This window comes from Halichoerus grypus, chromosome 15, assembly GCF_964656455.1.
Source record: "Halichoerus grypus chromosome 15, mHalGry1.hap1.1, whole genome shotgun sequence".
Lineage (NCBI taxonomy): Eukaryota > Metazoa > Chordata > Mammalia > Carnivora > Phocidae > Halichoerus > Halichoerus grypus.
The window spans coordinates 43,658,150-43,683,927 of record NC_135726.1 but is presented as its reverse complement, the minus strand read 5'-3'; the positions used below and the strand labels follow the sequence as shown (position 1 = coordinate 43,683,927).

The 25,778-nt window shown below is 42.8% G+C and overlaps 1 long non-coding RNA gene and 1 other non-coding gene across 2 annotated transcripts in view; one reads left to right on the top strand and one right to left on the bottom strand.

The window, feature by feature from the left end:
• Positions 1-12,745: 12,745 nt before the first annotated feature.
• The window catches only part of LOC144380226 (uncharacterized), a 169,352-nt gene continuing 156,319 nt past the window's right edge, over positions 12,746-25,778 (top strand). The window contains exon 1 of the long non-coding RNA XR_013444164.1: positions 12,746-12,804. This is a non-coding gene — a long non-coding RNA (uncharacterized LOC144380226). The remainder of the gene's footprint in view (positions 12,805-25,778) is intronic.
• Positions 18,517-18,620, bottom strand: LOC118552285 (U6 spliceosomal RNA). Its single transcript, XR_004925455.1, has one exon. It is a non-coding gene; the product is annotated as a U6 spliceosomal RNA (small nuclear RNA).

Here is a 25,778-nt window from a genome sequence, read left to right as displayed (position 1 = left end):
TTATTAGCTGAAGAGAGGGAGCTTAGATTTTAGGGCTGCCAAAACAGCTGGGAATTGAAGGGGGGCTGCCCAGAAGAAGAAAGTCATAAGGAGAAACTACAAAATGTGCATATAAATTCCCTGTAATCTCTGGCTGACTCCTAGGGGGAACATGCACATGGCAAGACCTCAGGGAACCCAGCTGAAAGTTTTGGCTAGAATTTTAGGCAGAAATGTCTATACTAGTTTGAAGTTCAAGTCCTGACAGGTAGGAGGGGCTCAGTGAAGTCCTACATCTTTCTATTGAAAACCAAAAGGATCGTGACTTACAAGTAAGCCCAGGGTTGAGAGTGATCAGAAATCAAAAACATCCCTTGGATGGCCTAATTGAGCAGACTTGGAACTGCTGAATGCCAGAGAGTCAACTGGAAGACATGTCAGTAGAAATTACTCAAATGAAATATAGGGAAAAAATGATTGAAGAAGATGAATAGAATCTCAGTGACCTTTGGGACAATATCAAAGGGTCTATTATATGTGCCTTTGGAGTCCCAAAAGGAGACGAAAAAAAGAACGGGGGAGAAAATATATTCCAAATACCAGTGTTCAAGGAGCGCCTGGGTGGCTCAGTCGTTAAGCGTCTGCCTTCAGCTCAGGTCATGATCCCAGGGTCCTGGAATCGAGCCCTGCATCGGGCTCCCTGCTCCGCAGGAAGCCTGCTTCTCCCTCTCCCACTCCCCCTGCTTGTGTTCCCTCTCTCGCTGTGTCTCTCTCTGTCAAATAAATAAATAAAAAATCTTTAAAAAAATTATTAAAAGAAAAAAAGAACAAATACCAGTGTTCAAAATTCCCCCAACTTGGTGAGATACATCAACCCCAGGTCCAAGATTCAAAAGAGAATCTACAGGGGCACCTGGGTGGCTCAGTCAGTTAAGGCTCTGACTCTGGATTTCAGCTCAAGTCATGATCTCAGGGTCATGAGATCGAGCCCTGTGACGGGTCCCACTCTGGGCATGGAGCCTGCTTAAGATTCTCTCTCTCCCTTTCCCTCTGCCCCTCCCTCCCACTCCTGCCTGCTTGCATGCTCTCCCCTGCCAAAAAAAAAACCCCACCAAAAAACAAAAGAGAATCTACAATACAGCTTCATAGCTGCTCTTGTGATTTTTTTTTCCTAAAGTGTATGCATAGATGTAAAGTTTGCAGAGAGGGGAGATTTAATCTGTGGGCAGCCACAAGTTAAAATCTAATGACTTCTAGGTCCATGGTTAGCTCAATACAGAGGAATGCAGAAGGCCAACCCCTCTGTGATGGAGCTTCAGTAACCAGAGCACCATAGGCCAGGAAACAACTCCAGTGGTTTATTCTGTATCTGCAAGCTTTGTAAGCATCTCTCCCAGGGCACTAGGGCCACGGCTAAGGTGGAGCAAGGCAGGCACCCAACACACACAATTTAAGAAGGCACTCATTCCCAAAGTAGGATTCCAATAAAGAGAGAGAGGACTGCTATTTGTTCTGATAACATCTGTCAAAGAAAAGCAATGCGACCACAGCATTAGGGATCACGATCCCACGGACAGCTTTGGCATGCCACGAAATGATAACAACCAGCCCACGAACGTACCAGTAGTAAAGCATTTTATCATTTGATCTTCCTATGACCTGCATTGCAGAGCGGAAAGCCAGTGTGATCATGCTCCTCTCTTTACAGTGGGAGGAAAACTGAGCGCCAGGCAGGGTGGTGGTTTTGACCTCAGGCAGTTAATGGCTGAGCCAAGACCAGCACTCACAGCTTCTCATTCCAAACCTCAGTTCTGTCTACCGCAGCTAGAAGAGAAAGTCATTCACTTGGTAACTGATACAGCTCTGTATCTTTGTATGCAAAATTCATTTTTGCTCTACCTCATATCTTATGTGTTCTGACAGTGACCTGAGTTATTGAAGATATAAATAAGTAAATTATGATAAGTATAGGTGTAACTATTGGCAAATAAAAATGATAGAGTAACTCATCAATATAGTACTGCAAAACACTTTCATAAAATGGCCTTCTCCTGGAGATTCAAAGCATCATAAAAAGAAACAAATTACAATAGAACAACTTTCAGAGTTTATAGAAAACAATTTTAGAACAAAAGTAAAAAAATTGAGCAAAATAATGAAAAGAACAGTAAATTATATAACAGCAAATTATATGTTACTATATTCTAGTCATTATGTAAATTACATAGCAGTAATTCTTAAATTTACATGTTATTGGATGCCTTGCCGAAAGTATTACTTTATTGAAAATGATGATATTTAGACCAATGCACATCACTTACCTCTACAAAAATTTTTTTTTTTTTTAAGATTTTATTTATTTGTGAGAGAGACAATGAGAGACAGAGAGCATGAGAGGGAGGAGGGTCAGAGGGAGAAGCAGACTCCCTGCTGAGCAGGGAGCCTGATGCGGGACTCGATCCTGGGACTCCAGGATCATGACCTGAGCCAAAGGCAGTCGCTTAACCAACTGAGCCACCCAGGCGCCCCACCTCTACAAAAATATTAAAAATTAGAGGTATTTCATGGGGTAATGTTTTAAAGAACCAGTCATCTTTCCAGATACACTTCACCACTTACAAGATCTGGGCACATATTGGTGTTTATTTATGTAGTTAGTTGGAATCCCAAAGTGTCTTGGACGTGAGTATGCTCTAGTGTCAGGAAGAAGGCAATTCCCTACAATATCTTCTGGCTTTGGAGTGTTCTAGGTGAGGGAAATGTGCTTTAAAGGCTCTGTGCTGAGCAGAGACAGTGGTGGTAGTTAAGGTGGTGGTGGTCATGGTGGTGGTCATGGTGGTTGTGGTGGTGGTGGTGGTGGTCATGGTCATTGTAGTGGTGGTGGTGGTCATGGTGGTGGCAGTCATGGTCATCATGGTGGTGGTGGTTGTGGTGGTGGTGGTGGTGGTGGTGGTGGTCATGGTCATCGTAGTGGTGGTGGTGGTCATGGTGGTGGCAGTCATGGTCATCATGGTGGTGGTGGTCATGGTGGCGGCAGTGGTGGTCACGGTGGTGGTGGCCGTATGTTAAATGAACGAGAGAGGGAGACAAAAAAACTCTCAGAGGTCTTACATCTGCCACAAGACGTACTATCAAATACCAAGAGGTTCAAAGAAATTAACTGGAAAGAAAAGAAACTCCAGAAGTATATGACAGGAACAGTGAGGGACTGGCCAGTGTGGAGTCCTCACCGTTCTGTTGTTGAGAATATGAGCACTGAGCCTGGAGCCTGTGGCTGAAGGCAAAGGAGGCTGAGCAGCATTGCCTACAGATCATTGCAGGCTTTCCCAGGGGCAAGGAGATTGGTGCCACCTGCAGATTCCCTTTGCAGGTGAGCATCCGTGGGGACCCGTTCGGCCTGGCTGAGGTCGTTCTGAGAATTGTTCTTACTTTTGCACAGGCTGCCCCTTGCATTATGGGGCAAAGGCAAAATATAAATGGAGACCATGTCCCATATATCTAAATGTTTAAAAGTTACAGTTCAAGTAATAAATGGTTAAGTAAAATATGCTCTTTTTCTCTGAATAAACTATACCTTCAAACCAAGCTGGTTCAAAACCAAGGCCAGTTTCAAAAGTAAAATTCTCAGATTCCTTGGAGTCCCACGCTGGAACATGGTGAAGTGGGGACAGCCACCCCCCACCGTAGTCCATTCCCGCATCTCTTCCCGCTCTCAGTCCTTTCCCACACAGGGAAGGCCTCCCCTTCACATGCAACTGTGTGTTCTAATCTGTTCGTATTCCTCAAAACTGCCACCTTTTGGTCACACTCGAGGCTAGGGAAGCGCACACCCTTAGGACGGCGGACTTGGGGAAGAGAGGCCCACACAGACTAAGCCTGGTAGTGGGCATGAGTCTGTTTGGGTATGGCATGTTGGAGCTCTGGGTGGCCAGGGCATGGATTAGATTAGGGCTCAGTAAACCATACTCCTGGGCCAAATCTAGGCTCTCTGCCTGCTTTTTTTTTTTTTTTTTAAGTAGTCTCCACACCCAGCATGGAGCCCAATGCGCAGCTTGAACTCACAACCCTGAGATCAAGACCTGAGCTGAGATCAATAGTTGGTTGCTTAACCAACTGAGCCACCCAGGTGCCCCCACTGCCTGTTTGTTTTTTTTAGATTTATTTATTTATTTTAGAGAGAGAGAGAAGAGAGAGAGAGAGTGAGCACACTAAAGCAGGGGGCGGGACAGAGGGAAAGGGAAAGAATCTTAAGCAGACTCTGTTAAGCGCAGAGCCCTTAGCGGGGGCTCAGTCTCATAACCCTGAGATCATGACCTGAGCTGAAACCAATAGTTGGACCCTTAAACAGCTGAGCCACCCAGGTGCCCCCCTCAGCCTGTTTTTGTAAATAAAATGTTATTTGAGTCCCACCCACACTCATTCATTTGCATATTATCTATGGCTGCTTTCTTTTTTTTTTTTTTAAGATTTTATTTATTTGACAGAGAGAAGCGACAGAGGGAACACAAGCAGAGGAGTGGGTGAGGGAGAAGCAGGCTTCCCGCTGAGCAAGGAGCCCGATGCGGGGCTCGATCCCAGGACCCTGGGATCATGACCTGAGCTGAAGGCAGACGCTTAACGACTGAGCCACCCAGGTGCCCCTCTTTTTTTTTTTTTTTTAAGATTTTATTTATTTATTTGACAGAGAGAGAGACAGCGAGAGAGGGAACACAAGCAGGGGGAGAAGGAGAGGGAGAAGCAGGCTTCCCGCTGAGCAGGGAGCCCGATGCGGGGCTCGATCCCAGGACCCTAGGGTCATGACCTGAGCCGAAGGCAGACGCTTAATGACTGAGCCACCCAGGCGCCCCTATGGCTGCTTTTTTGCTACAATGGTACAGTTGAGTAGTTACAGTAGAGATCTTAGGGCCTGCAAAGCCTAAAGTATTTATTTATTCTCTGTTCCTTTAAAGAAAAGGTTTGCTGACATTCAGTCTAGAAGAGGGAGTAGGCAGGCTCTCATGGGCTTGCCTCTTCGGCTCTAGACTTGGGAGATAGAACTCGAGGAGGGTCAGAGTGGAGCTCCCTAAAGTGTGGGGCCCCAAACCTGAATCTGACCATAAGGGAACATCAGACAAATCCAAACGGATAGGCATTCTGCCAAAACAAGCCCTGTACTCTTCAAACTTCCCATGCTATGGGAGACAAAAAAGGGCTAAGGAGCTCTTCCCAACTAAAGAAGAATAAAGAGACAAGACAACCAAAAGCAATGTGACAACTAAAAGATTGGATCTAAGACCAGGAAAAAATACGCTATAAAGTACAATATTGGGATAATTGGTGAAATTTTCATAGGTCTGTCAATTAGGTAATAGTGTTATATTAATGTTAATTCCCACTCTGAGAATTATACTGAGATTATGCAAGTAGGTGTCTTGTTTTTAGGAAATTCACAATAAAATATTTAAGAGTAAAGGGATAAGACAGCTCTAACTTATTCTCAAATAATAATAATAATAACACTAAATGTAGAGAGAAAATAAAAATAAAATACAGCAAATATGGCAAAATATTAACAGTGAATCTGTGAAATCTTTCTAGGTCTTTTTTTTAAAAAGATTTTATTTATTTGACAGAGAGAGAGAGAGAGAGTGCGCAAGCACAAGCAAGGGGGAGTGGCAGAGGGAGAGGGAGAAGCAGGCCCCCTACCAAGCAGGGAGCCCAACGTGGGGCTCGATCCCAGGACCCTGGGATCACGACCCAAGCTAAAGACAGACGCTTGACCGACTGAGCCACCCAGGCGCCCCCATTAAAGTCTTATTTATTTAAGTAATCTCTACTCCTGATGTGGGGCTCAAACTCATGACCTAGAGATTGAGAGTTGTATGCTCTTCTGACGGGGACAGTCAGGCACCCCTTTAGGAGTTCTTTATGTTCTTTTTGCAACTTTTCTGTAAGTTCAAAATTATTTCATAATAAAAAGTGAAAAAATAAAATGAGGGGAAAAGGCCTTCCCTCTCTCATCTTCACTCACTGAACCCCTTTCCCCCACCATTATATTCACTATAATTCAACAAATTATAACAAATTACAAATGAAAAGGAAATGAGTGTAGTTATGGAAAGGAGAAGAAAAAAACTCCTTTTGGCGGCGGATGTAATTACCCATGTAAGGCCCATCAGGGGCGTTCTTAGGCTTGTTCAGGCTCACAAGATGACCGCGGGCCACACTCAGCCAGTAGAAGGATAGAGGGCAAGAACCACAGCAGTCAGCAGGGCAGCTCCGGGGGCTCTTGCAGCGAGTGTGCTTTGCCACAGGATACTCTGTGGGTGCAAGGAGGCAAGATCCACATCTGGCCTTTACGAGAGCTGCTCTGATTTAAATGCCCATGCCTCACGGGAGGTAAACTCACAATTCTAGAGGCATAGCTTCCAGGGTCTCTGCAAGAGACGTGCCCAATTACAAGAGTTCTACACTCAGGAAACCCCAAACAGTGGTTTTCCCATCAGGTAATTATCTTTCAGTCCAGATCATTTACCAATGATCTTTTTACTGTTAGCAATGTTGCCTAGCAACGTAGTTGACATATACTCTCAGGGAAATAAACCTAGGATTAGATTCTCATGCAGAAGCGTTTTGTTAAACCTTTGCCAGTAGTCTACCCCCCATGACTTGTTGAGCAAATTTTTTTTTTTTTAAAGTAGGCTTCATGCTCGGCGTGGAGCCCAACATGGGGCTTGAACTCACAACCCTGAGAGCAAGACCTGAGCTGAGCTAAGAGTCAGACGCTCAACTGACTGAGTCACCCAGGCGCCCCTGTTGAAAACTTTTAACAAAGAAAAGGACAAGTTAGCACGTCTTTCGATCACCAGAATTTATATTACCAGTAGAATAAGGAGGTCCCCTCCATACCCTATGCAACTGGAATGGTCTTTGGCCATCTGTCTTTATAGTTCCTACAATACCCTTTTTGTTCTGGGAATCCTAGGAATTTTACATCAAATGATATTGCATGATTTTTTTTTTTTTGTCAGAGAGAGAGAGCAAGCAGGAGCAGGAGGAGGGGAAGAGGGAGAAGCAGGCTCCCCGCTGAGCAGGGAGCCTATGCGGGGCTGGATCCCAGGACTCTGGGATCATGACCTAAGCCGAAGGCAGAGGCTTAACCCACTGAGCCACCCAGGAGCCCCATACAGGATCGTTTTTAACAAACCGAATATACTACAGTGAAATTTAAGCTTTTTAGAAAAGTAATCCCCCACCCCCCATATGCTGTGTAAATCAAGGGTTTTATCCATCCTGAAAGTACGTCTTTGGCCTTTAAAATAACCAATTACTGCTTTAAAAATCTTGCGTCTGGCGTTTTAGAAAATGTTTGCATTCCCATCAACTTTCACTAGATGGCAGCAGAGGACACTGGTCAGGCTCCGGTGTTGCACTAAACCCACCGAAGCACAGCGCTTTTGTCAGACTCCGGTGTTGGCCTGGGGTTTCCGTTTCCACATCCAGAGAGCTTTCTTTAACCTTTTACTGGTGGCCCCAAACCTTGTTGTCACTGTAGCCCTGCTTGCACCTGCTGGCCACCACACGGCCATGTGTCCGCCTTTGCCCTTGGTTCGCTTGGGTGCTCTCAAACATTCCTCCACGTAGATTAAAGCTTGAATGGGGTTGGCAGTCCCACCACAAGTATGGGGTCTTCGAGTTCATTCTCTTGTCTGCGCAGCCCCCCTCCACCACCCACCCGGTTAGACATCCATGTAGCCCAGCTGGGATTCTGGCCAGGTCCCTTCCATGGACCATGAGCAAGCAGTTTCTTCTCTCAGGATGAATTTGTTTTTTCTCCAACCTGCATCTGTCCCCGTGCCTCCAAGTTTTCTATATCAGGGAATGGGTAAAAGTACTCTTCCACCCAGACATTCAATGCCTCATGTTAGCATTTCCTTCTGCCCTACTGCTGCCATCACTCTGCAATGCCATGGGAAGGTCTTCTTAGATTCAACTTAATATGCACACTCATAAGGCTACTGGAAGCCACACACGACACTGGCCTATTCAGAAGACATAGGACAGGAGCCACACAGGCCAGCAAGTCACTGTCAGCTAATCCCCACAGCAGGAATCTTTGGAGCAGTTCACTCAGCCGATGGCTCAGGTGCAAGAAGACAAGATCTCCACAGGGCAGGTGCACAAGTTGCCCTGATTTCATGCGCCCCCCTCTCCAGCAAACAAGGATCTCTGGAAACAACTGCAAAGGCATGGCTTCCAAGGTCCCCACAAGGGACTTGCAGGTTAGAAAAGGAACCCAAGGCTACGGTGACTCCCAGTCCAGAGAAGAGTTACAAACCAGGGGTCATTTTTATCATAAGCCATGTTGCCTAGTAACGTAGTTGACATATACCATCTTTATCTGTTTCCAGGAAAACATAGAAAAAAATTTTTTTCTATTTTTTTATTATGAAAACATAGGAAATTAACCAAAAGTCAGACTCTCATACAATGGAGAAAAGGGTTTAAAACTTTACCTACACCTAGAAGTTAAAAGAGTCATATGAAAAACTATAGTACTTTGTTCAATGAAAATGAATAAAGACGTTCAGCAAAGTGGCCAGATATATTTTTTAAAAAGTCTTTTAATGTACCAGCAATGATTACATAATGTAATAGGATAAATATTTTTCATAATAGCAACAGAAACCATAATTACTTAATAGACATAATATACATAATAATATACAAAAAAATATTCAAGCCCTGCATGAAGAATACCTTAAAACTTGACTGAAATTCCTGAAAAAATGAACCAGGTTGATTGGATGAAAAGAGTCAATATTGTAGAGAAATAAATGGTCTCCAATTAAACTACAAATGTGGCATAAGTCCAATAAAAATCCCAATAGAATTTTTCTAAGGAATTTGAAAAATTGATCCAAAATTCACCAGGAAGCATACATGTGCAAGAGATTTTTGAAAGAAAAAGAGTTGGACTTATTTTGAAGACATCAAACCTACTAGAAATTATAGTGACTAAGAGTACAACTTTGGCCCAGAAATAGCCATCCATATCAATAGAATTGAATAATTACGTTCAGAAACAGATACTTTAGTTTTCTTTTATGTTGATTTAACTTATGTAAAACACATAAATCTTATGTGTAGAGCACAGTATATTTTTACATGTGTATGTTTCTGCTTTGCCACTGCACAGATAAAGATATAGATAATTTCTAGTACCCCAAGAGGTTTGCTTGTCCTCTGTCCCAGTTGTTATCAACGCCCCCATCAAAAATAACCATGGGGCAGTTTTGCCTCTTTATGAACTTTATGTGAGTAGAATCATACAGGTGTAACCTTTCGTGGCTGGCTAGTTTTGGTCAGCATTACATTTGTGATATTCATCCATGTGCTTGCGTGCAGATATAGTTTGTTCTTTTTCATTATTGCAGTACTCCATTCCATACAAGAGTATTTCATTACATGAATATAACAAAATACAGTCATTCATTCTATTGTTGATGGAATTGGGGTTGCTTCTAGTTTTTGGTCATTACAAATAAAGCTTCTATGAACACTCATCTACATGTATTTCCGTAGACATAAGCACTCATTTGTATCAGGCATATGCTCAGAAATGGAACTGCTAGGTCATAGGATAAATATGTATGTTTACTTTTTTTTTTTTTTTTAAGTAGGCTCCATGCCCAGAGGGGAGCCCAATGCAGGGCTTGAACTCACGACCCTGAGATCTGAGCTGAGATCAAGAGTCAGACACTTAACCAACTGAGCCACCCAGGTGCCCCATGTATGTTTGGCTTTAGTAAATGCTGCCAATTTTCCAAACTGGTTGCACCATGGTGGGGGTTGAGAGTGCTGGTTTATAGTGGAAAATCAATTGTGGTTTTAATTTGCATTTCCTTGATGACTAATGATGTTGAATGCCTTTTCATCTGCTTATTGGCCATTGGGACATTCTCTTTTGTGAAGGTCAGTGCAAGTCTTCTGTCCCTCCCCTTCCTTAAAATTAATCCAGATATTTTCTTATTAATTTATAGGAGTCCTTGTCAGATATATGTTTTGCAAACATCTCCTGCTGGTCTGTCACTTACTTTTTCACTTCTTTTTTTTTAAGATTTTATTTACTTATTTATTTATTAGAGAGAAAGAGAGAGAGAGAGGGAGAGGGAGAGGGAGAGAAATCTTGAAGCAGACTCCATGCTGAGCCCAGAGCCTGACATGGGGGTCGATCCCATGACCACGAGATCATGACCTGAGTTGAAACCAAGAGTCGGACATTTAACCAACTCAGCCACACAAGTGCCCCTTTTTCACTTTCTTAATGGTGTCTTTTGATGAGTAGAAGTTTCATTAACTTAATTAATATATAAGTTAAGCTTATTTAATTTATACATTAAATTGAATTAATGTATTAATCTTCTATGGTTACTGCTATTTGTGTCCCATTAAGGAAATCTTTGGCTGCCCTTACCCATTAACATGATCTCTTATGTTTTCTTTAATACTATTATTGTCTTATCTTTCACATGCTTCTCAAATTAATTTTTGTGTCTGGTGTGAGGTAGGGGTCAAGGTTCGTGCTTTCTCATATAAATATTCAACTGACCCAGCCATATTTATTGAAGAGACAATTCATTCCCCATTAAATGGTACTGGAGAGTCTAGCTAGTGCAATAAGGTAAGAAAAAGAAGTAAAAGTCATCTCGATTAGAAAGGAAGAAGGAAATGGTCTTTATTCATTGATTGTATGATTGTCTGTATAGAAAATGTTCTGGCATGTATAAAAAGCTACTCAAACTAATAAGCGAGTAAGTTTTTGTAAGTTTTCAGGATACAAGATCAGCATACAAGAATCATTTGTATGTCTATATATTAGCAATAAACTATTAAAAATGTAAAAATAATACCATTTATAATTCCATTGAAAGTATGAAAACTTAGAGATAAATCTGACAAAAGATGTGCAAGGCCTGTGCACTGAAAACTACAAACATTTCTGAGAGAAATTACAGAATACCTGTGTAAATAGAGATGTATACCATATTCATAGATTGGGAGACTGAATATTTTTAAGGTCTGATGTAGATTGATCTACAGATCCTTTGCAATTCCAATCAAAATCCCAGCCGGCTTTTGTTGTTGTTGTTGTTGTTGTTGAAATCGACAAACTGACTCTAAAATTCATTTAGAAATGTAAAGGATATAACTAAGACCACTTTGAGAAAAAAGAACAAAGTGGGAAGATTTAAATTATCTGATTTCAAGACCTATTATAAAGCTATGGTAATTAAGACCATGTGGTATCAATGTCATGATAGATAAATCAATGAACAGAATAGATTCCATAAATAAACCCACCTTTATATAATCAATTGATTTTTAGCTAATTGGCAAAGGCAATTCAGTGGAGAAAGGATAATTTTTTCAGCAAGTGGTTGAAAAAATTGGATAGCTATATGCAAAAAAATTAACTTCAACCCATCTCTTGCACTATATATAAAAATTAATGTAGCATAGATCATGATCATAAGTTTAAAATTTAGAACTATGAAACTTGTAGAGAAAAAACAGACAAAATCTTTGGGACCTTGGGTTAGCAAAGATCTCTTAGATTTGACACAAAAACACAAATAAAAATGTGTTAAACTTTATCAAAATTAAGAATGTCTGTTTTGAAACATGCTTTCAAGAGAATGAAAGTACCAGCCATAGACTGGAAGAAAATATTCACAAATCACATATCTGAAAAGACATACCTACATTATGTAAAGAACTTGCAACACTGATTAGTAATAGAATGAGGAACCCAATTTTTAAAAATGGGCAAAAGACTTGAATTGCCTCTTGGATGGCAAATAAGCTTATGAAAGGATGTTGAATTTCATTAGTCATTTAGATAAATGCAAATTAAACCTACAAGGAGATATCACTACACATCTTTTGGAATGTCTCACAAGTTTTGGTGAGAATATGGAGAATCTAGAACTCTCATTCACTGTTGGTGGGAATGTAAAATGGAACAACCACTTTGAAAAACAATTTGGCAGTTTTCTTAAAATGTTAGACGTACCCCATCATAATGACAGTCATTTCACCTGTAGGGATTAATCTAAATAAAAGCATATATCCGTACAAAGACTTGCACATCGATGTTGATAGTTTTGTTTATTGTAGCCAGAAACTGGAAACAACCCAAAAGTCCAACAATGTGTGACTAGATAAACAAATGGCGCTATATCCTTATAAAGGAATGGACTATTGATACACTCAGCAACATGGGTGAATCTAAAAATAATTAAGCCTGATTTCGAACGCTCTCCAAAGCCCATAGTATATGACTCCACTTACATACAATTCCATAAAGCGCAAACTAATCGATGGTGACTGAAAGCAGATCTATGGTTTTGTAAGGAGTGGTTATGGTAGACTGTGCCTGGGAGGAGGGATTACAAATGGGCAGAAGGAAACTTTTGGGGGTGACGGTTATGTTCATTCTCTTGACTGGGGGTTGGGGACTGGGAAGGCTGGGAGGCCGAGGAGGCGGGCGCAGGAGCCGAAGCCGAAGCTAACGCTGAAGCAGCGCAACAGGTAGCTCGCCCGTGCGCCAGGCACCGGGCCGGCGCACCGGGCACCAGTCCAGCGCTACCTCCCAGCCTGCCCCGCGTCTTCGGGCGCAGGCGCAGTGAGGCGGGCGGGGGAGGGCCGGCCCCGAGGTCCGGTGGGTGTGACTCGGCCCCCTAGCCCCGCCCCGGCCACGGCCACACCCCTCGCCCCGCCTTCTGGCTCAGGACGCCCTGGGGAGGTGCTGCTGACCACCTCCGAGCTGCTTCCCGCCGGCAGGTGAGTGAGTTGCTGCGATTGCGCGCCCGGCGTTATATTTGCGCCCACTGGTCTGCCTGAAGGGAAGGAGGGAAGTTGCGGGTGCCGAGTGGGATGATCTTCCCCCGTCCCTCTGCTCACTTAGGACAGAGTCCCCGAGTCCTGTCGGGAGTGGGACAACCATCCAGGAGATGCTCAGGAACATTACTGCAAAAAAGATGCTGCATCTGAGTGGTTTGCTTCTTCCTGGGTGGGGAGTTTTCGGTGAAAATACAGTTCTTCCTTCCCGAGTGTATGAAAGATAACCTATTTAAAAATAAAAACAACAAAGTCCCCAGCCCCATCTAGAAATGAAAGTGTTCTTAGGGGCAGCTCTATTAGATAGGCACCAGAAAGGTATGTGTTTGTAGTTTTTCGTGATGCAAATCAAAATACAATATATTCTTATCAAAATATTGTTCTGCTACTCAGTTTCATTTGTGAAGACCCCCTTAACTGTACTAGGTGCGTGCCGATATAGTATGTGAGTGCTTGAAGAAAGTGAGGCACAGAGAAGCAAAGTTGCCTCCCAGAGATTTCACACCTATTATCTGGAAGAGTCAAGATCCGAATCTCATTATTCTGGCTTCAGAGTTTGTGGTGTTCTTGACTATTTGATATTGCCTCCTGGCCACATTCTTGTCAAACTGTGGGTAGATACTTATTTCAATTGCTTTTTTTTTTTTTTTTAAAGAATAAAATGGCTGGATCCTGGATACTAATTTGCCTCACTAATAAAGGAGGCAGAAGTTACCCAGGGTAATCTGATGTGCTCCATTCATCCCCGAACTTAAAAGGCATCAGTTAAGAAATTATTTTACTCACAATCAAGTTATGAAAAACTTATTTATGACTCAAAAAACTCGTTTCATTTTTGTTTTCAAGTAGTTGAATCTGTGTGTGAGAATAGCTGCAGTTTTATGGTAATTTTGGTCCATTCTTTAGAGTTCCAGTGGCTCCCCTTAGAGAGGAGAGCCATCCTCATTTGGGGCGGGCCCCACAGTCCTTTTCCCATGCTGCACAGTGGCTGCTAGTCAGGGGGAATAGACTCATAAGCAGCCATGACTCATAAGTGCTTGGCAGGCTGCTAATTTTTGTTTTCCCACTATAGCAATCGTTAAACACTTGGGAACAATAATAAAAACTCTCAATAGATGACAAATGAAAGCACAGATTTCCCTTACAAAATAGTGGTATGGCTTTCTTCTATGTAGACAAATCATGTTAAGTAGACTTTAGAGGTTCTGGTTATGTTTAATTTCAGTGGTATCTGTTTCTCATAAATAGATGTACAGTTTTGCAGATGAGTTTTCTCTTTCCTTCTTGTCTGGTCGTTTTCTGGTTTTAATAGTTGACATCACATTTTCTCTGTCTGCCCCCAGCCCAGAACCAGATCTTCTTACCATACTTGGTTGCCTTTGTTCTGTGATCACATTTGGGAATCTTGAATCCAACTAGGCTCGAATCCTCTGTTCTTCACCTCCCCAGACCCATAGCCTTCTGTGAAGTCAGGGCAGTTAGCCCCACTTGGTGGCTGTCTTTTTCAGCTTCTTTTATTTTAATTAATTAATTAATTATATTTAAATTCAAATCAGTTAACATACAATGTTATATATATATATATATATATATATATATATATATATATATATACACTGTATGTAGTTTTAGGGATTTTTCAGCTTCTTTTTAAGAGGAAGAGCCTCAAGACTCTGAGTTTGGCTTGGGACTATAGTCTTGCAGAAAGCAAGAGTCCTTTATCCCATAGGAATTGAGGTCCTGTTTGCCAGGGCTGGGACCCGTCCTTCGGCCCCAGTAAGCCTGGGGCTGCCCTCTTGCCACCACTGTGTATATCTCTGTACCTTGTCCACTGAGATGATTTTCCTATTCTTGAGCCTAACTGTGGCTTACTGGTTTTCTCTTTTTATATTTTACCACTCATTGTAAGCTCTCAGAGGACAGGAACTGTCAGTTTTATGCATCACTATCTTTAGCATTCAGAATGGAACCTGACACATGGTAGGTATCCAATAAATATTCATTGGATAAATAAATGAACAGAATGCTTTGTTTTGAAAAAGAGTCTGTCCAAGTGTAAACTTAAGAATCATCCAGAAGTGGAATTTGACATGTTCTTCTGGATATGCATTCTGAAGAGCAAAATATGTTAGTATTCCAATATTCACCTCTAATTGTCTCTTTTTAAAAACCACATACAAACTTTCCACTCTTATCTTTGTTTCATATCTAATAGATTTGCTTTATAATGTCATAAAGCTATCTGAAAATAATAATCAGATTATTTTCCTTAGCAATATATTTCTGTAGAATGGAGAATTCTGTTTAAAGCTTCTAATTTTATCAGGTTCGTATTGTATTAGTTATCAATTTCTGGGTAACAAATTACCCCACAGCTAAATGAGTTAAAACAGCAATCAGTTTGTTATTGCCTCGTAGTTTTGTGGGACAGGAATTCAGACAGAACACAGTGCGGAGGAATCATTTATGCTTCTCGATGTCTGAGACCCCAACTGGGGGCTGGCTAGGCATGTCTCTCTATTCATGCAGCTTCAGGACGTCCCTATATGTGTCTCCAGTACGGTGGCCTTAGGGTAGTTGGAATTCTCACATGGTGGCTGAGGACTCCGAGACAGACTGTTTCAAGACACAAGAAAAGGAAGCTGCTTGTTTCTTAAGGTCTGGGCCTGAAACTGGCATGACGTCACTCTTGCAGTATTCTGCTGGTCAACGCAGTTATAGAACCTGCCCAAATTTGAGAGGCAGTGATACCTCTAATGGGAGCACTGTCAATTTATGGCCACCTTTAATCCAGCACATTGGCTATTAGAAAAATATCTTTGTTATAAGGCATCTCATAACCTGCCACACTCTGGACATTTCTTTTATAGATAGCATCCCCAACAAAAGCAGCTCCATTTTTGCTCAAACATACTCAATGAGGTGAAAAAAAGCCTTTGTTTTGATGTTAGGCCGGCCTCCAATCTTAACTTTGAGATCAAGTGAATCATGAAAATCGACAATTGATTTGATCACCAAGAGTCCTCATGTTATAGCTAATCTTTTTGAAGTTTGTGATACAAAACTCCAGTTAAAGCAATAGCTATGGTGATCCCCAGGGAAAGTGGAAATTTCTGGGATACTGAAAATCTGAGCCATGTGTGATGTCAGTGCGTTGGATATAAATCCTCCAAGTTGCATTTGAAGTAGAGTAAACTGGCTAAGTAAGAGACAACAGCTGTAAAAAGAGAGAGAGAGAAAGAGAGAGAGAACAGCTGTAATCTTAAGAGGAGATATGGCCTTGACATTAGAAAAAGGCAGCTAGGGGCTCCTGGGTGGCTCAGTTGGTTAAGTGACTGCCTTCAGCTCAAGTCATGATCCCAGAGTCCTGGGATCAAGCCCCACATCAGGCTCCCTGCTCGGTGCGGGGGCCTGCTTCTCCCTCTCCCTCTGCCACTCCCACTGCTTGTGCTCTCCTGTACTCTCTCTGTCAAATAAATAAATACATAAAACTCTCCTGCTCTCTCTCTGTCAAATAAATAAATAAATGAATGAATGAATGAATGAATGAATAAGAAGAAAGAAAAGGCAGCTATAGGGTGCCTGGGTGGCTCAGTCAGCTGAGCATCTGACTCTTGATTTGGGCTGCTCCCCACTTTGCATGCTCGCATGCTCTCATTCTCTCTCTCTAAAAAAAAAAAGGCAGCTAGTTAGCAGCAATGGGTGCTGTTGAGGCTGAATGGGCAGGACTTTTGCACCTGATGTGGGAAAGGAGGGAAGGGACCAGCTGGTCCCTCCACACTTTGAGTCTTGGTGGCTGGAGATGGAGACTCCTCTCCCTGAGGCAGGGAGTCGGGAGGATGAGCTTTTGTTACAGGATGGAGATGATTATGAAATCCAAGATATCCCACATGAACTGGAAACATGAATGCATAGTTCACCAGATAGAAAACGAGAATTGCCAGGCCTCTACTTGGGGGCTAGGTGACTTGGGACATTACATTACTTGGGCGTGTAGACTGGAGACCAGGTAGCACTTGGTTTGTTGTTCTGCTAGGAGTTTAGATGTTCTTTTACAGGTAGCGTAAATCTGCTGAAGAATGTTTAATGAGGGAGTGATATAATAAATTATGAATTTTAGGAAGATCACTCTGTTGGCATTGTAGAGAAAAATTTTTAAAGATTTTATTTATTTGAGAGAGAGAGAATGGTGGGAGGGCCAGAGGGCATTGTAGAGAAATTTTTTTTTTAAAGATCTTATTTATTTATTTGAGAGAGAGAGAGAGAGAGAGTGGTGGGAAGGGCGGAGGTAGAGGGAGAAGCAGAATCCTGGCTAAGCAGGGAGCCTGATGTGGAGCTCAATCATGGAACTCCAGAATCATGACCTAAGCTGAAAGCAGACACTTAACCAACTGAGCCACTCAGGCGCCCCAGCATTGTAGAGAATTAATTAGGAAAGTCTAAGTCCAGTTATTATAGTCTATTTCATTAATCCAGGGGTGTGAACTAAGCCTGGGTCATTAGTAATGAAATAAGGGGACATATCTGAGAGTCAGAGTTAACTCTAAAGGGTTTGGTAATAGAGTAGATGAAGGTGGCAGGAAGAGGAAGAGAGAAGTGTAGAACGAGTTGAGCTTGAAGACTATGAAATAAATGGTGATGTGCTAACTAAGATAAAAAATGGGAGGAGGGGCGCCTGGGTGTCTCAGTTGGTTAAGCGTCTGCCTTTGGCCCAGGTCATGATCCCAGGGTCCTGAGATAGAGTCCCGCATTGGACTCCTTGCTCAGTGGGGAGTCTGCTTCTCCCTCTGCCTCTGCCCCTCCCCCTGCTTGTGCTCTCTCTCACTCTCTGACAAATAAATAAATAAAATCTTTTAAAAAATAGGAGGAAAAGGTTTGGAAAGAAGAATGGGGTTTGATTATTTACACTAATCAGGGTATAATTTATATATAGTGAAATGCATAGATCTCAAGTGTACAGTTCTTTTTTTTTTTTTTTTTAAGATTTTATTTATTTATTAGAGAGAGAGACAGCGAGAGAGGGAACACAAGCAGGGGGAGTGGGAGAGGGAGAAGCAGGCTTCCCGCGGGAGCAGGGAGCCCGATGCAGGGCTCGATCCCAAGACCCTGGGACCATGACCTGAGCCGAAGGCAGACACTTAACGACTGGGCCACCCAGGTGCCCCAAGTGTACAGTTCTTTTACATGATTCTGCCACAGTTGATCTCTGTGCCAATGGACACCTGGGCTATTTTCAATGTTGTCACTAATATAAATAAAACTCCTATGAACATTCTTGTACAAGGCTTTTTGTGGATGTACATCTTTATTTCCATTGCATAAATACCTAGGAGTAGGATTGCTGAATTTAAATCAACAACCTGCTTAAGAGTTCTTCAAAGTGTTTGTGCCGTTGTACACTCTACCAGCAAAATATCAGAGTTCCAGTTGCTTCTTTTTTTTTTTTTAATATTTTATTTATTTATTTGAGAGAGAGAGAGAGTGGGAGAGAGCATGAGAGGGGAGAGGGTCAGAGGGAGAAGCAGACTCCCCACTGAGCAGGGAGCCCGATGCGGGACTCGATCCTGGGACTCCAGGATCATGACCTGAGCTGAAGGCAGTTGCTTAACCAACTGAGCCACCCAGGCACCCCGAGTTCCAGTTGCTTATCTTCACCAACACTTGGTGATGTCAGTGTTTTTGCATGTCATCCCTGCACAGGGGCCATGTTAATCTTTGTATTGTTCCAGTTTTAGTATATGTGCTGCTGAAGTGAGCATGTCAGTCTTTTTCATATGAACTATCCTAAAGAGGGGTAGAGGTATCTCCTTGTGGTTAATTTGCATTCTGCTGATGATGTATGATGCTGAGACCATTTTCATGTGCTCACTGGTCATTCAGTTGTCTTTTGTTAATTGTCCACTCAGGCCCTTTAAAAAAATTGGGTTGTCCGCTTATTATGAAGTTGTAGAAGCTCTTTATGTATTCTAGATACAAGTCTTTTGTCCGATCATGTATGTACTGAGAATATTAATCCCAAACTATAGCTTGCCAATTAATATTCCTTTTTTTAAGAATGACTATTTTTATTAGTTTCAGAGATAGAATTTGGTGATTCATCAGTTGCATATAACACCCAGTGCTCATTACATCAAGTGCCCTCCTTAAAGCCCATCACCCAATTATCCCTTCCCCCCACCTCTTTTTTTAAAAGATTTTTATTAATATTTTTTAGAGCGTGGGTGGGGAAGGGCAGAGAAAGAGGGAGAGAGAATCTCGAGCAGACCCCCTGCTGAGTGCGGAGCCTGACATGGGGCTCAATCTCACGACCCTGAGATCATGACTTGAGCCAAAATCGAGAGTTGGATACTTAACTGACTGAGCCACCTAGGTGCCCTGCCAATTAATATTCTTTTTAAAAAGATTTTATTTATTTATTTTTGCGAGAGAGAGAGAGAGAGCGCACGTGAGAGCGAGCGAGTGAGTGGGTGCGCATGGGCAGTGGGAGAGGGGCAGAAGGAGAAGCAGACGCCCTGCTGAGCACGGAGCCCAATGCAGGACTGGATCCCAGGACACTGGGATCATGCCCTGAGCCAAAGGCAGACGCTTAACCGACTGAGCCACCCAGGCACCCTGCCAACTAATATTCTTAATGCAGTTTTAAATCCTTTATCTTGGGAAGGTGCTTGCAGGTGGATGGACTCTCCCTTCTTCAACTTATGTTCCAGTCCTCTTGATCAAACACTCTAGAACCCAATCTTACCAGTGCTCTCCTGGCTTTTGCTGGCACATGCTAGCTTCTTTGGGCTATAGTCCCTTTCCTTCCTTATCAGGCTCAATGGGTTATATTGTGACTCAATACTAATTTTAAGATTAGATCACCATTTGGAGATTAAAATCCTGGTGGCTGGGAAGGACAGGTCCTGAGGATGCACACCCCCTGCAGAGATGGGGGTGGGTGGGTGAACATTGTCTCGTGGGGGAGCGGCCTCTGCATCATCTCCAAGCAAGGGGGAATGAGAGGTTAGCTCTTAATGGGAAGGACTGGGCTACTTCTGTAGGCCAGAGGGCTCAGGGGAATCTGGGTATTCAAGATTTTCAGGACCATCAGTCCAGATAATTCATTCCATTTTTTCCCCACTGGGCTCTGACCTCGGCGCAGGAGACTTGCCTTCATCGGGAATTTATCCTTCTGTGGAGTTTGGCTATTGTGACCATTCAGTCTTGGGCCTGGTCCCTGCTCAGCAGGGAGTCTGCTTTTCCCTCTCCGTCTGCCCCTCCCCCCACTTGTTCTCTCTCTCAAATAAATAAATAAAGTAAAAAAAAAAGAACATAAAATAAAGAACATTCTTCTTCTTTTTTTTTTCCTATCAAGAACATTCTTGATGAGTAAAACTGGCTTTCCCCCCCACCCTCCACGGTGAGGGCGTGGCTTTGAAGAACTCAAGTGATTCTGACACTTTGGTGCCAGGACCTTGACTTGTGCTCAGGCATCAGCCCCCCCCCCCCCCCCCCCCCCCCGTCACATCTGTTCCCCTGCACCTGGGGGACTGCTATCCTAACTCCTTCTATGCTAGGTAAAATTTTGCCTGCTTTTGAACTTCATGTAAATGAAACCACAGAGTATGTCCTTTTTTGTGCCCATCTCCTCTCGCTCAGCATTACATTGGTGAGATTCATGTGTGTGGTGTTGCAGATTGCCCATTCTTATTGCTATTTATATTTTCCTTGTGTAAATATTTATCCCTTCCGTGACAGATGGTCGTTACATTTGTGATGAGCACAGCAATCATGTTTAGAGAAGGTGACTCACTCTGTTGTATGCCCGAAACGAATGCAACGTACTGTGTCAACTCTACTCGAATAAAAAAAATTTAAAGATACCTGCATGTTTCTGTTGGTATTTACCCATGAGTAGAATGGCTGGGTTGTAAAATATGTGTGTATTCAGCCTTAGCAACTATTGTCAGTTGGTTTTCTAGGACGTTATTTTTTTTGAAATAATAAAATTAGGTCGGAGAAACAACTTTGATGTGTCGGTAACAAAATAAGAGCTGTGAAAATGTGTCCTTGGTTGGGGAGGCAGTGTGGGGCTACACTGTTCAGAGCCTGGAAGGCATGTGAAGGTGAGGCGGGCCGGCTAGTACAATGAAGATGGGGCGAAGTTGAATCTTGGGTCCACTGCTTACATTCTCTCTTACCTTGGCCGAGTGACTTAACCTTCTTCAACCTTAGTTTCCTCATCTGTAAAATGGGGGTAGTACACACCTAAAAGGGTTGTTTTGAAGATGAAATGAATCATGTAGGGAAACTGCTCAGAGGAGGGCCTGGTACCCAAGACACCCACAAAGTATTCGTTTCTTTCCTTTTGAAGGATTTGATTTGGAGGTATTAGGAGAGTGATAATATTTGAGTGGGAAGTTATATCATTAACTGTATATCCTTTAAAGTGTTTAATAAAATAAAGGTAAGTCTGAGACTGAACTGTTAGAGGCTCAATATCCTAGTTTTATGCTGGTGGTTATGTTTTATGCCAAGCACAGAAAGGGAGTGGGTGCATTTTAGGCTTCTTTCTCAAGATGCCATTTTGCAGAATACACAGACTTGCCCCCATATTTGCAGTGCTTTGAAGAGTAGAAGCAACTCACTGCGCTCACATGGCAACAGCATCTGTCACAGAGGATGAAGCCCTACAGGTAAAGAGTAGAGACCCAGGATGCAAAAAATTGGTCTTTGTCTCAGCTGTAAAGATGTGGCCATTGCCTTTACAGCCAAAGAAAGGCAAAGCAACAGGGTCTGAAGGCTCCAGGTCTTAGAGTGAGCACTGATGTCAGGTACAAGAGAGCGTAAGGACCAGCATCAGGATCTTTACGTTGTACTCACAGATCTCATAAGAATATTAATAAACGGACTTGATGGGAACAAAATGAGGTGAGCTGGTGATGCAGGTGTTTTGTCTGGAGGTAAGGGAGGAGTGAGCAGAGTGGGGGGCCTCTCCTGCTTATGCAGGGGGTGTGGGCTGAGTAAAGACTTGTCTTCTTTAAGCTCATTGAGACACAGAGCTTGAATATGTCAGCCTGCTATTTGGTTATCTGTGATCTCTTCCAAATGAACAAAGTACGTGCTGCAGTGAACATCCTGGAGATACTCATCCAGAAACTGTTGTAGACGGGTAACTGTTCTCAAAGCAGATGTAAAAACTGGAAAGCTCCCTGACAGGGAGGCTGAGTGGAATTGTGGCAGCTTCCTCTCTTCTTTCAGTCTCCTACCATGCCAGAATAATCTTCCTAAAATACCACACTGATCATGGGAAAGCCCTCCATTGAAACTTGAGGTGGCTCTCATTGCCTGTAAGATAGGTTTCAGACTTCTCATCCTGGCATTAATGGTCCTCAGTGATTGACCTCATTCTGTTGTGAGCCTTTTTTTTTTTTTTTAAAGATTTTATTTATTTATTTGTTCAGAGCGAGAGAGTGAGTACAAGCAGGGGAAGGGCAGAGGGAGAGGGAGAAGCAGACTCCCCGCTGAGCAGGGAGCCGGACGCGGGACTCGATCCCAGGACCCTGGGATTATGACCTGAGCTGAAGGCAGCCCCTTAATGGACTGAGTCACCCAGGCGCCCCTAAGCAAGCATTACTGTTTTTTTTTTAAATTTTTTTTATTGTTATGTTATCCCCATACATTACATCATTAGTTTTAGATATAGTGTTCCATGATTCATTGTTTGTGCATAACACCCAGTGCTCCATGCAGAACGTGCCCTCCTCAATACCCATCACCAGGCTAACCCATCCTCCCACCCCCCTCCCCTCTAGAACCCTCAGTTTGTTTTTCAGAGTCCATCGTCTCTCATGGTTCTTCTCCCCCTCCAATTTCCCCCCCTTCATTCTTCCCCTCCTGCTACATTCTTCTTCTTCTTTTTTTTTTCTTTCTTAACATCTATTGCATTATTTGTTTCAGAGGTACAGATCTGAGATTCAACAGTCTTGCACAATTCACAGCGCTTACCAGAACACATACCCTCCCCAGTGTCCATCACCCAGTCACCCCATCCCTCCCACCCCACCCCCCACTCCAGCAACCCTCAGTTTGTTTCCTGAGATTAAGAATTCCTCATATCAGTGAGGTCATATGATACATGTCTTTCTCTGTTTGACTTATTTCGCTCAGCATAATACCCTCCAGTTCCATCCACGTCGTTGCAAATGGCAAGATCTCATTCCTTTTGATGGCTGCATAATATTCCATTGTATATATATACCCCATCTTCTTTATCCATTCATCTGTTGATGGACATCTTGGCTCTTTCCACAGTTTGGCTATTGTGGACATTGCTGCTATGAACATCGGGGTACACGTACTCTTTCGGGTCCCTACTTTTGTATCTTTGGGGTAAATACCCAGGAGAGCAAGCATTACTGTTAAGAGCTCACGAACTCGTACTTAGTTTAGGCACACTGAATAGTAAAAAGAAAAGGATGAATTAACTTTAACACTGTTTGAAATTTATAAACGAAGTTGTTTGTATGAACTCCTAGAATTTTCACTTTTGGATCCCGATTATTTTTGATGTTTGAAAGATGACAGCAGTGTGACTTCCCTTTGTGGCAGGTAAGTGCTGCCCCCCAGTTTTATATGTTTGACTCCTGTCTTTGCTGACATTGGGAATGACGTTTCTGGAGAAACTTTCTGAAACACTCAACAGGGGTTAACATCTAGGGCACAGCTAATTTTTCATTTGTAGCTTGTTGGAGTTGACTGATCATTATTTTAACTATGTGGCATATTTAATATCTTTGGTTTAACCCTCTCACTCAACTATTCTAGAATACTGGCAAGTCTATTCTAGGACAGAAGGTGCTGTAGGGGACTGAATATAGAGTTGTCCGCAAGGTGCACTGCTTTGGCCATGGTGGTATGCAGACAACTCTGAACATTGTCCATTTTTAAGTATTCAAAAAATATTTTTAGTTGTGGCTGAGGATGGAAAGTGAAGTGTTTGGAGTGGATTAAATTTCAATCCAGGGCAAGCTTATACATGACACTGCAGGTTTCCAGAGTGGTCAGCAAGCTCTGGTGGTGGTTCTCTACCCCTCCGCCTCATGTTGTAGGACTTCCTGTTCCACACCATCAGGAGCAATGCCCATCTCCTTCTGCCCCTAGGTTCTGCATTCATGCCATTTCTTTTGCTAGGAACATTCTTTCCTCTACTCTTATGTATCTACTTGTTAATTTTTGGAAATTGAAGATGCACAGCAAAGTCAAAGAAGAAAACAACGATCATCCACATTCCAACCACTCAGGACTAGGCACTGCTAATATCTTTTCATATCTGCTTTAAATAGTATTTTTAAGAAAAATGGCCATCAGTTTATGTGATATTGTGTTTTATTTACCTATTTATTTATTTTTAAAGATTTATTTATTTATTTGAGAGAGAGAGTGAGAGCACAAGCAGGGGGAGCGGCAGAGGGAGAGGGAGAAGCAGGCTCCCCGCTGAGCAGGGAGCCCGGTATGGGGCTCAATCCCAGAACCCTGGGATCATGACCTGAGCCGAAGGCAGATGCTTAACTGACTGAGCCACCTAGGCACCCTGTGATATTGTGATTTATAAGAAATAGATATTTTGGAAAAAAAAGAAATATATATTTTGTCATTCAGATAATCAGATGTATATTACTCATATATCTGATTTTTCTCTGTGGGTCCTGGCTCACAGTTCCCTCAACCCTCAGAATTTCCTAAGTGGTAGGAGCTTAAGGGTTTTTCTTATATTATGTTAATAAAATGACTTTTAGAAAGCACCTAAGGATGAGGGCTGGTTGCCAGGAGAACCCATCATGTAATTAAAGGGTTGGAACTTTCAGTTCCACACCCAGACCTTTGGGGGAAGGGAGAGGGGCTGAAGGTTGAATCAGTCGCCAATGACCACTGATTTAATCAATCATGCCTATATAATGAAGCCTCCATAAAAACTATGTTTCTCTGAGGAATGGAGTTCAGAGAGCTTCAGTGTTGATGAGCACGTGGAGATTTGGGGAGGGTGACATGCCTGGAGAGGTCCTGGAAGCTCTGTGCCCTTTCCCCGTACCTTGCCCTATGCATCTCTTCCATCTGGCTGTTTCTGAGTTATATACTTTTATAATAAACCGGTAATCTAGTAAGTAAAATGTTTCTCTGAGTTTTGTGAGCTGCCCTGACATATTAATCCATGAGAGGCTCCAATGACCAGGCAGGGGTCATTGGAGCCTCTAATCTATAACCTCTTGGTCAGAAGCCCAGGAGACAAACTGGGCTTGCAACTGCTGTCTGAAATTGGGGGTGGGGTATTTGGGGGGGCAGTCTTGTAGGACTGAGCCCTTAACCTATGTAATCTGGTGCCAACTCCAGGTAGAGAGTGTCAGAATTGAGTTGAATTGTGGGACACCCTGCTCGTGTCCCGAAAATTGGTGCTGTGAAGGAACCCCACTCCCACTTACATGGAAATTGGGCCCCAGAACCTTTTTAGTTTGGAAAGGTGGTGGGTTTTTGTTGTTGTTGTTGTTTTATCTTTTTTTTTTTTAAGATTTTTATTTATTTGACAGAGAGAGAGTGAGAGACAGAGAGAGAGAGCAAGGGAGCACAAGCAGGGGGAACAACAGAGGGAGAGGGAGAAGCAGGCTCTCCACTGAGCAGGGAGCCCGTGTTTTTGTTTTTTTAGAGAGAGAGGGAGAGAGAGAGCATTCGAGCACATGAAGGCGTCGGGGGGAGGGGCAGAGGGAGAGAGAATTTTTTTTTTAAAGATTTTATTTATTTGACAGAGAGAAAGAGAGAGAGCACAAACAGGGGGAGCTGCGGGCAGAGGGAGAAGCAGGCTTCCCACCAAGCAGGGAGCCTGATGTGGGGCTCTATCCCAGGACGCTGGAATCATGACCTGAGCTGAAGGCAGACGCTTAATG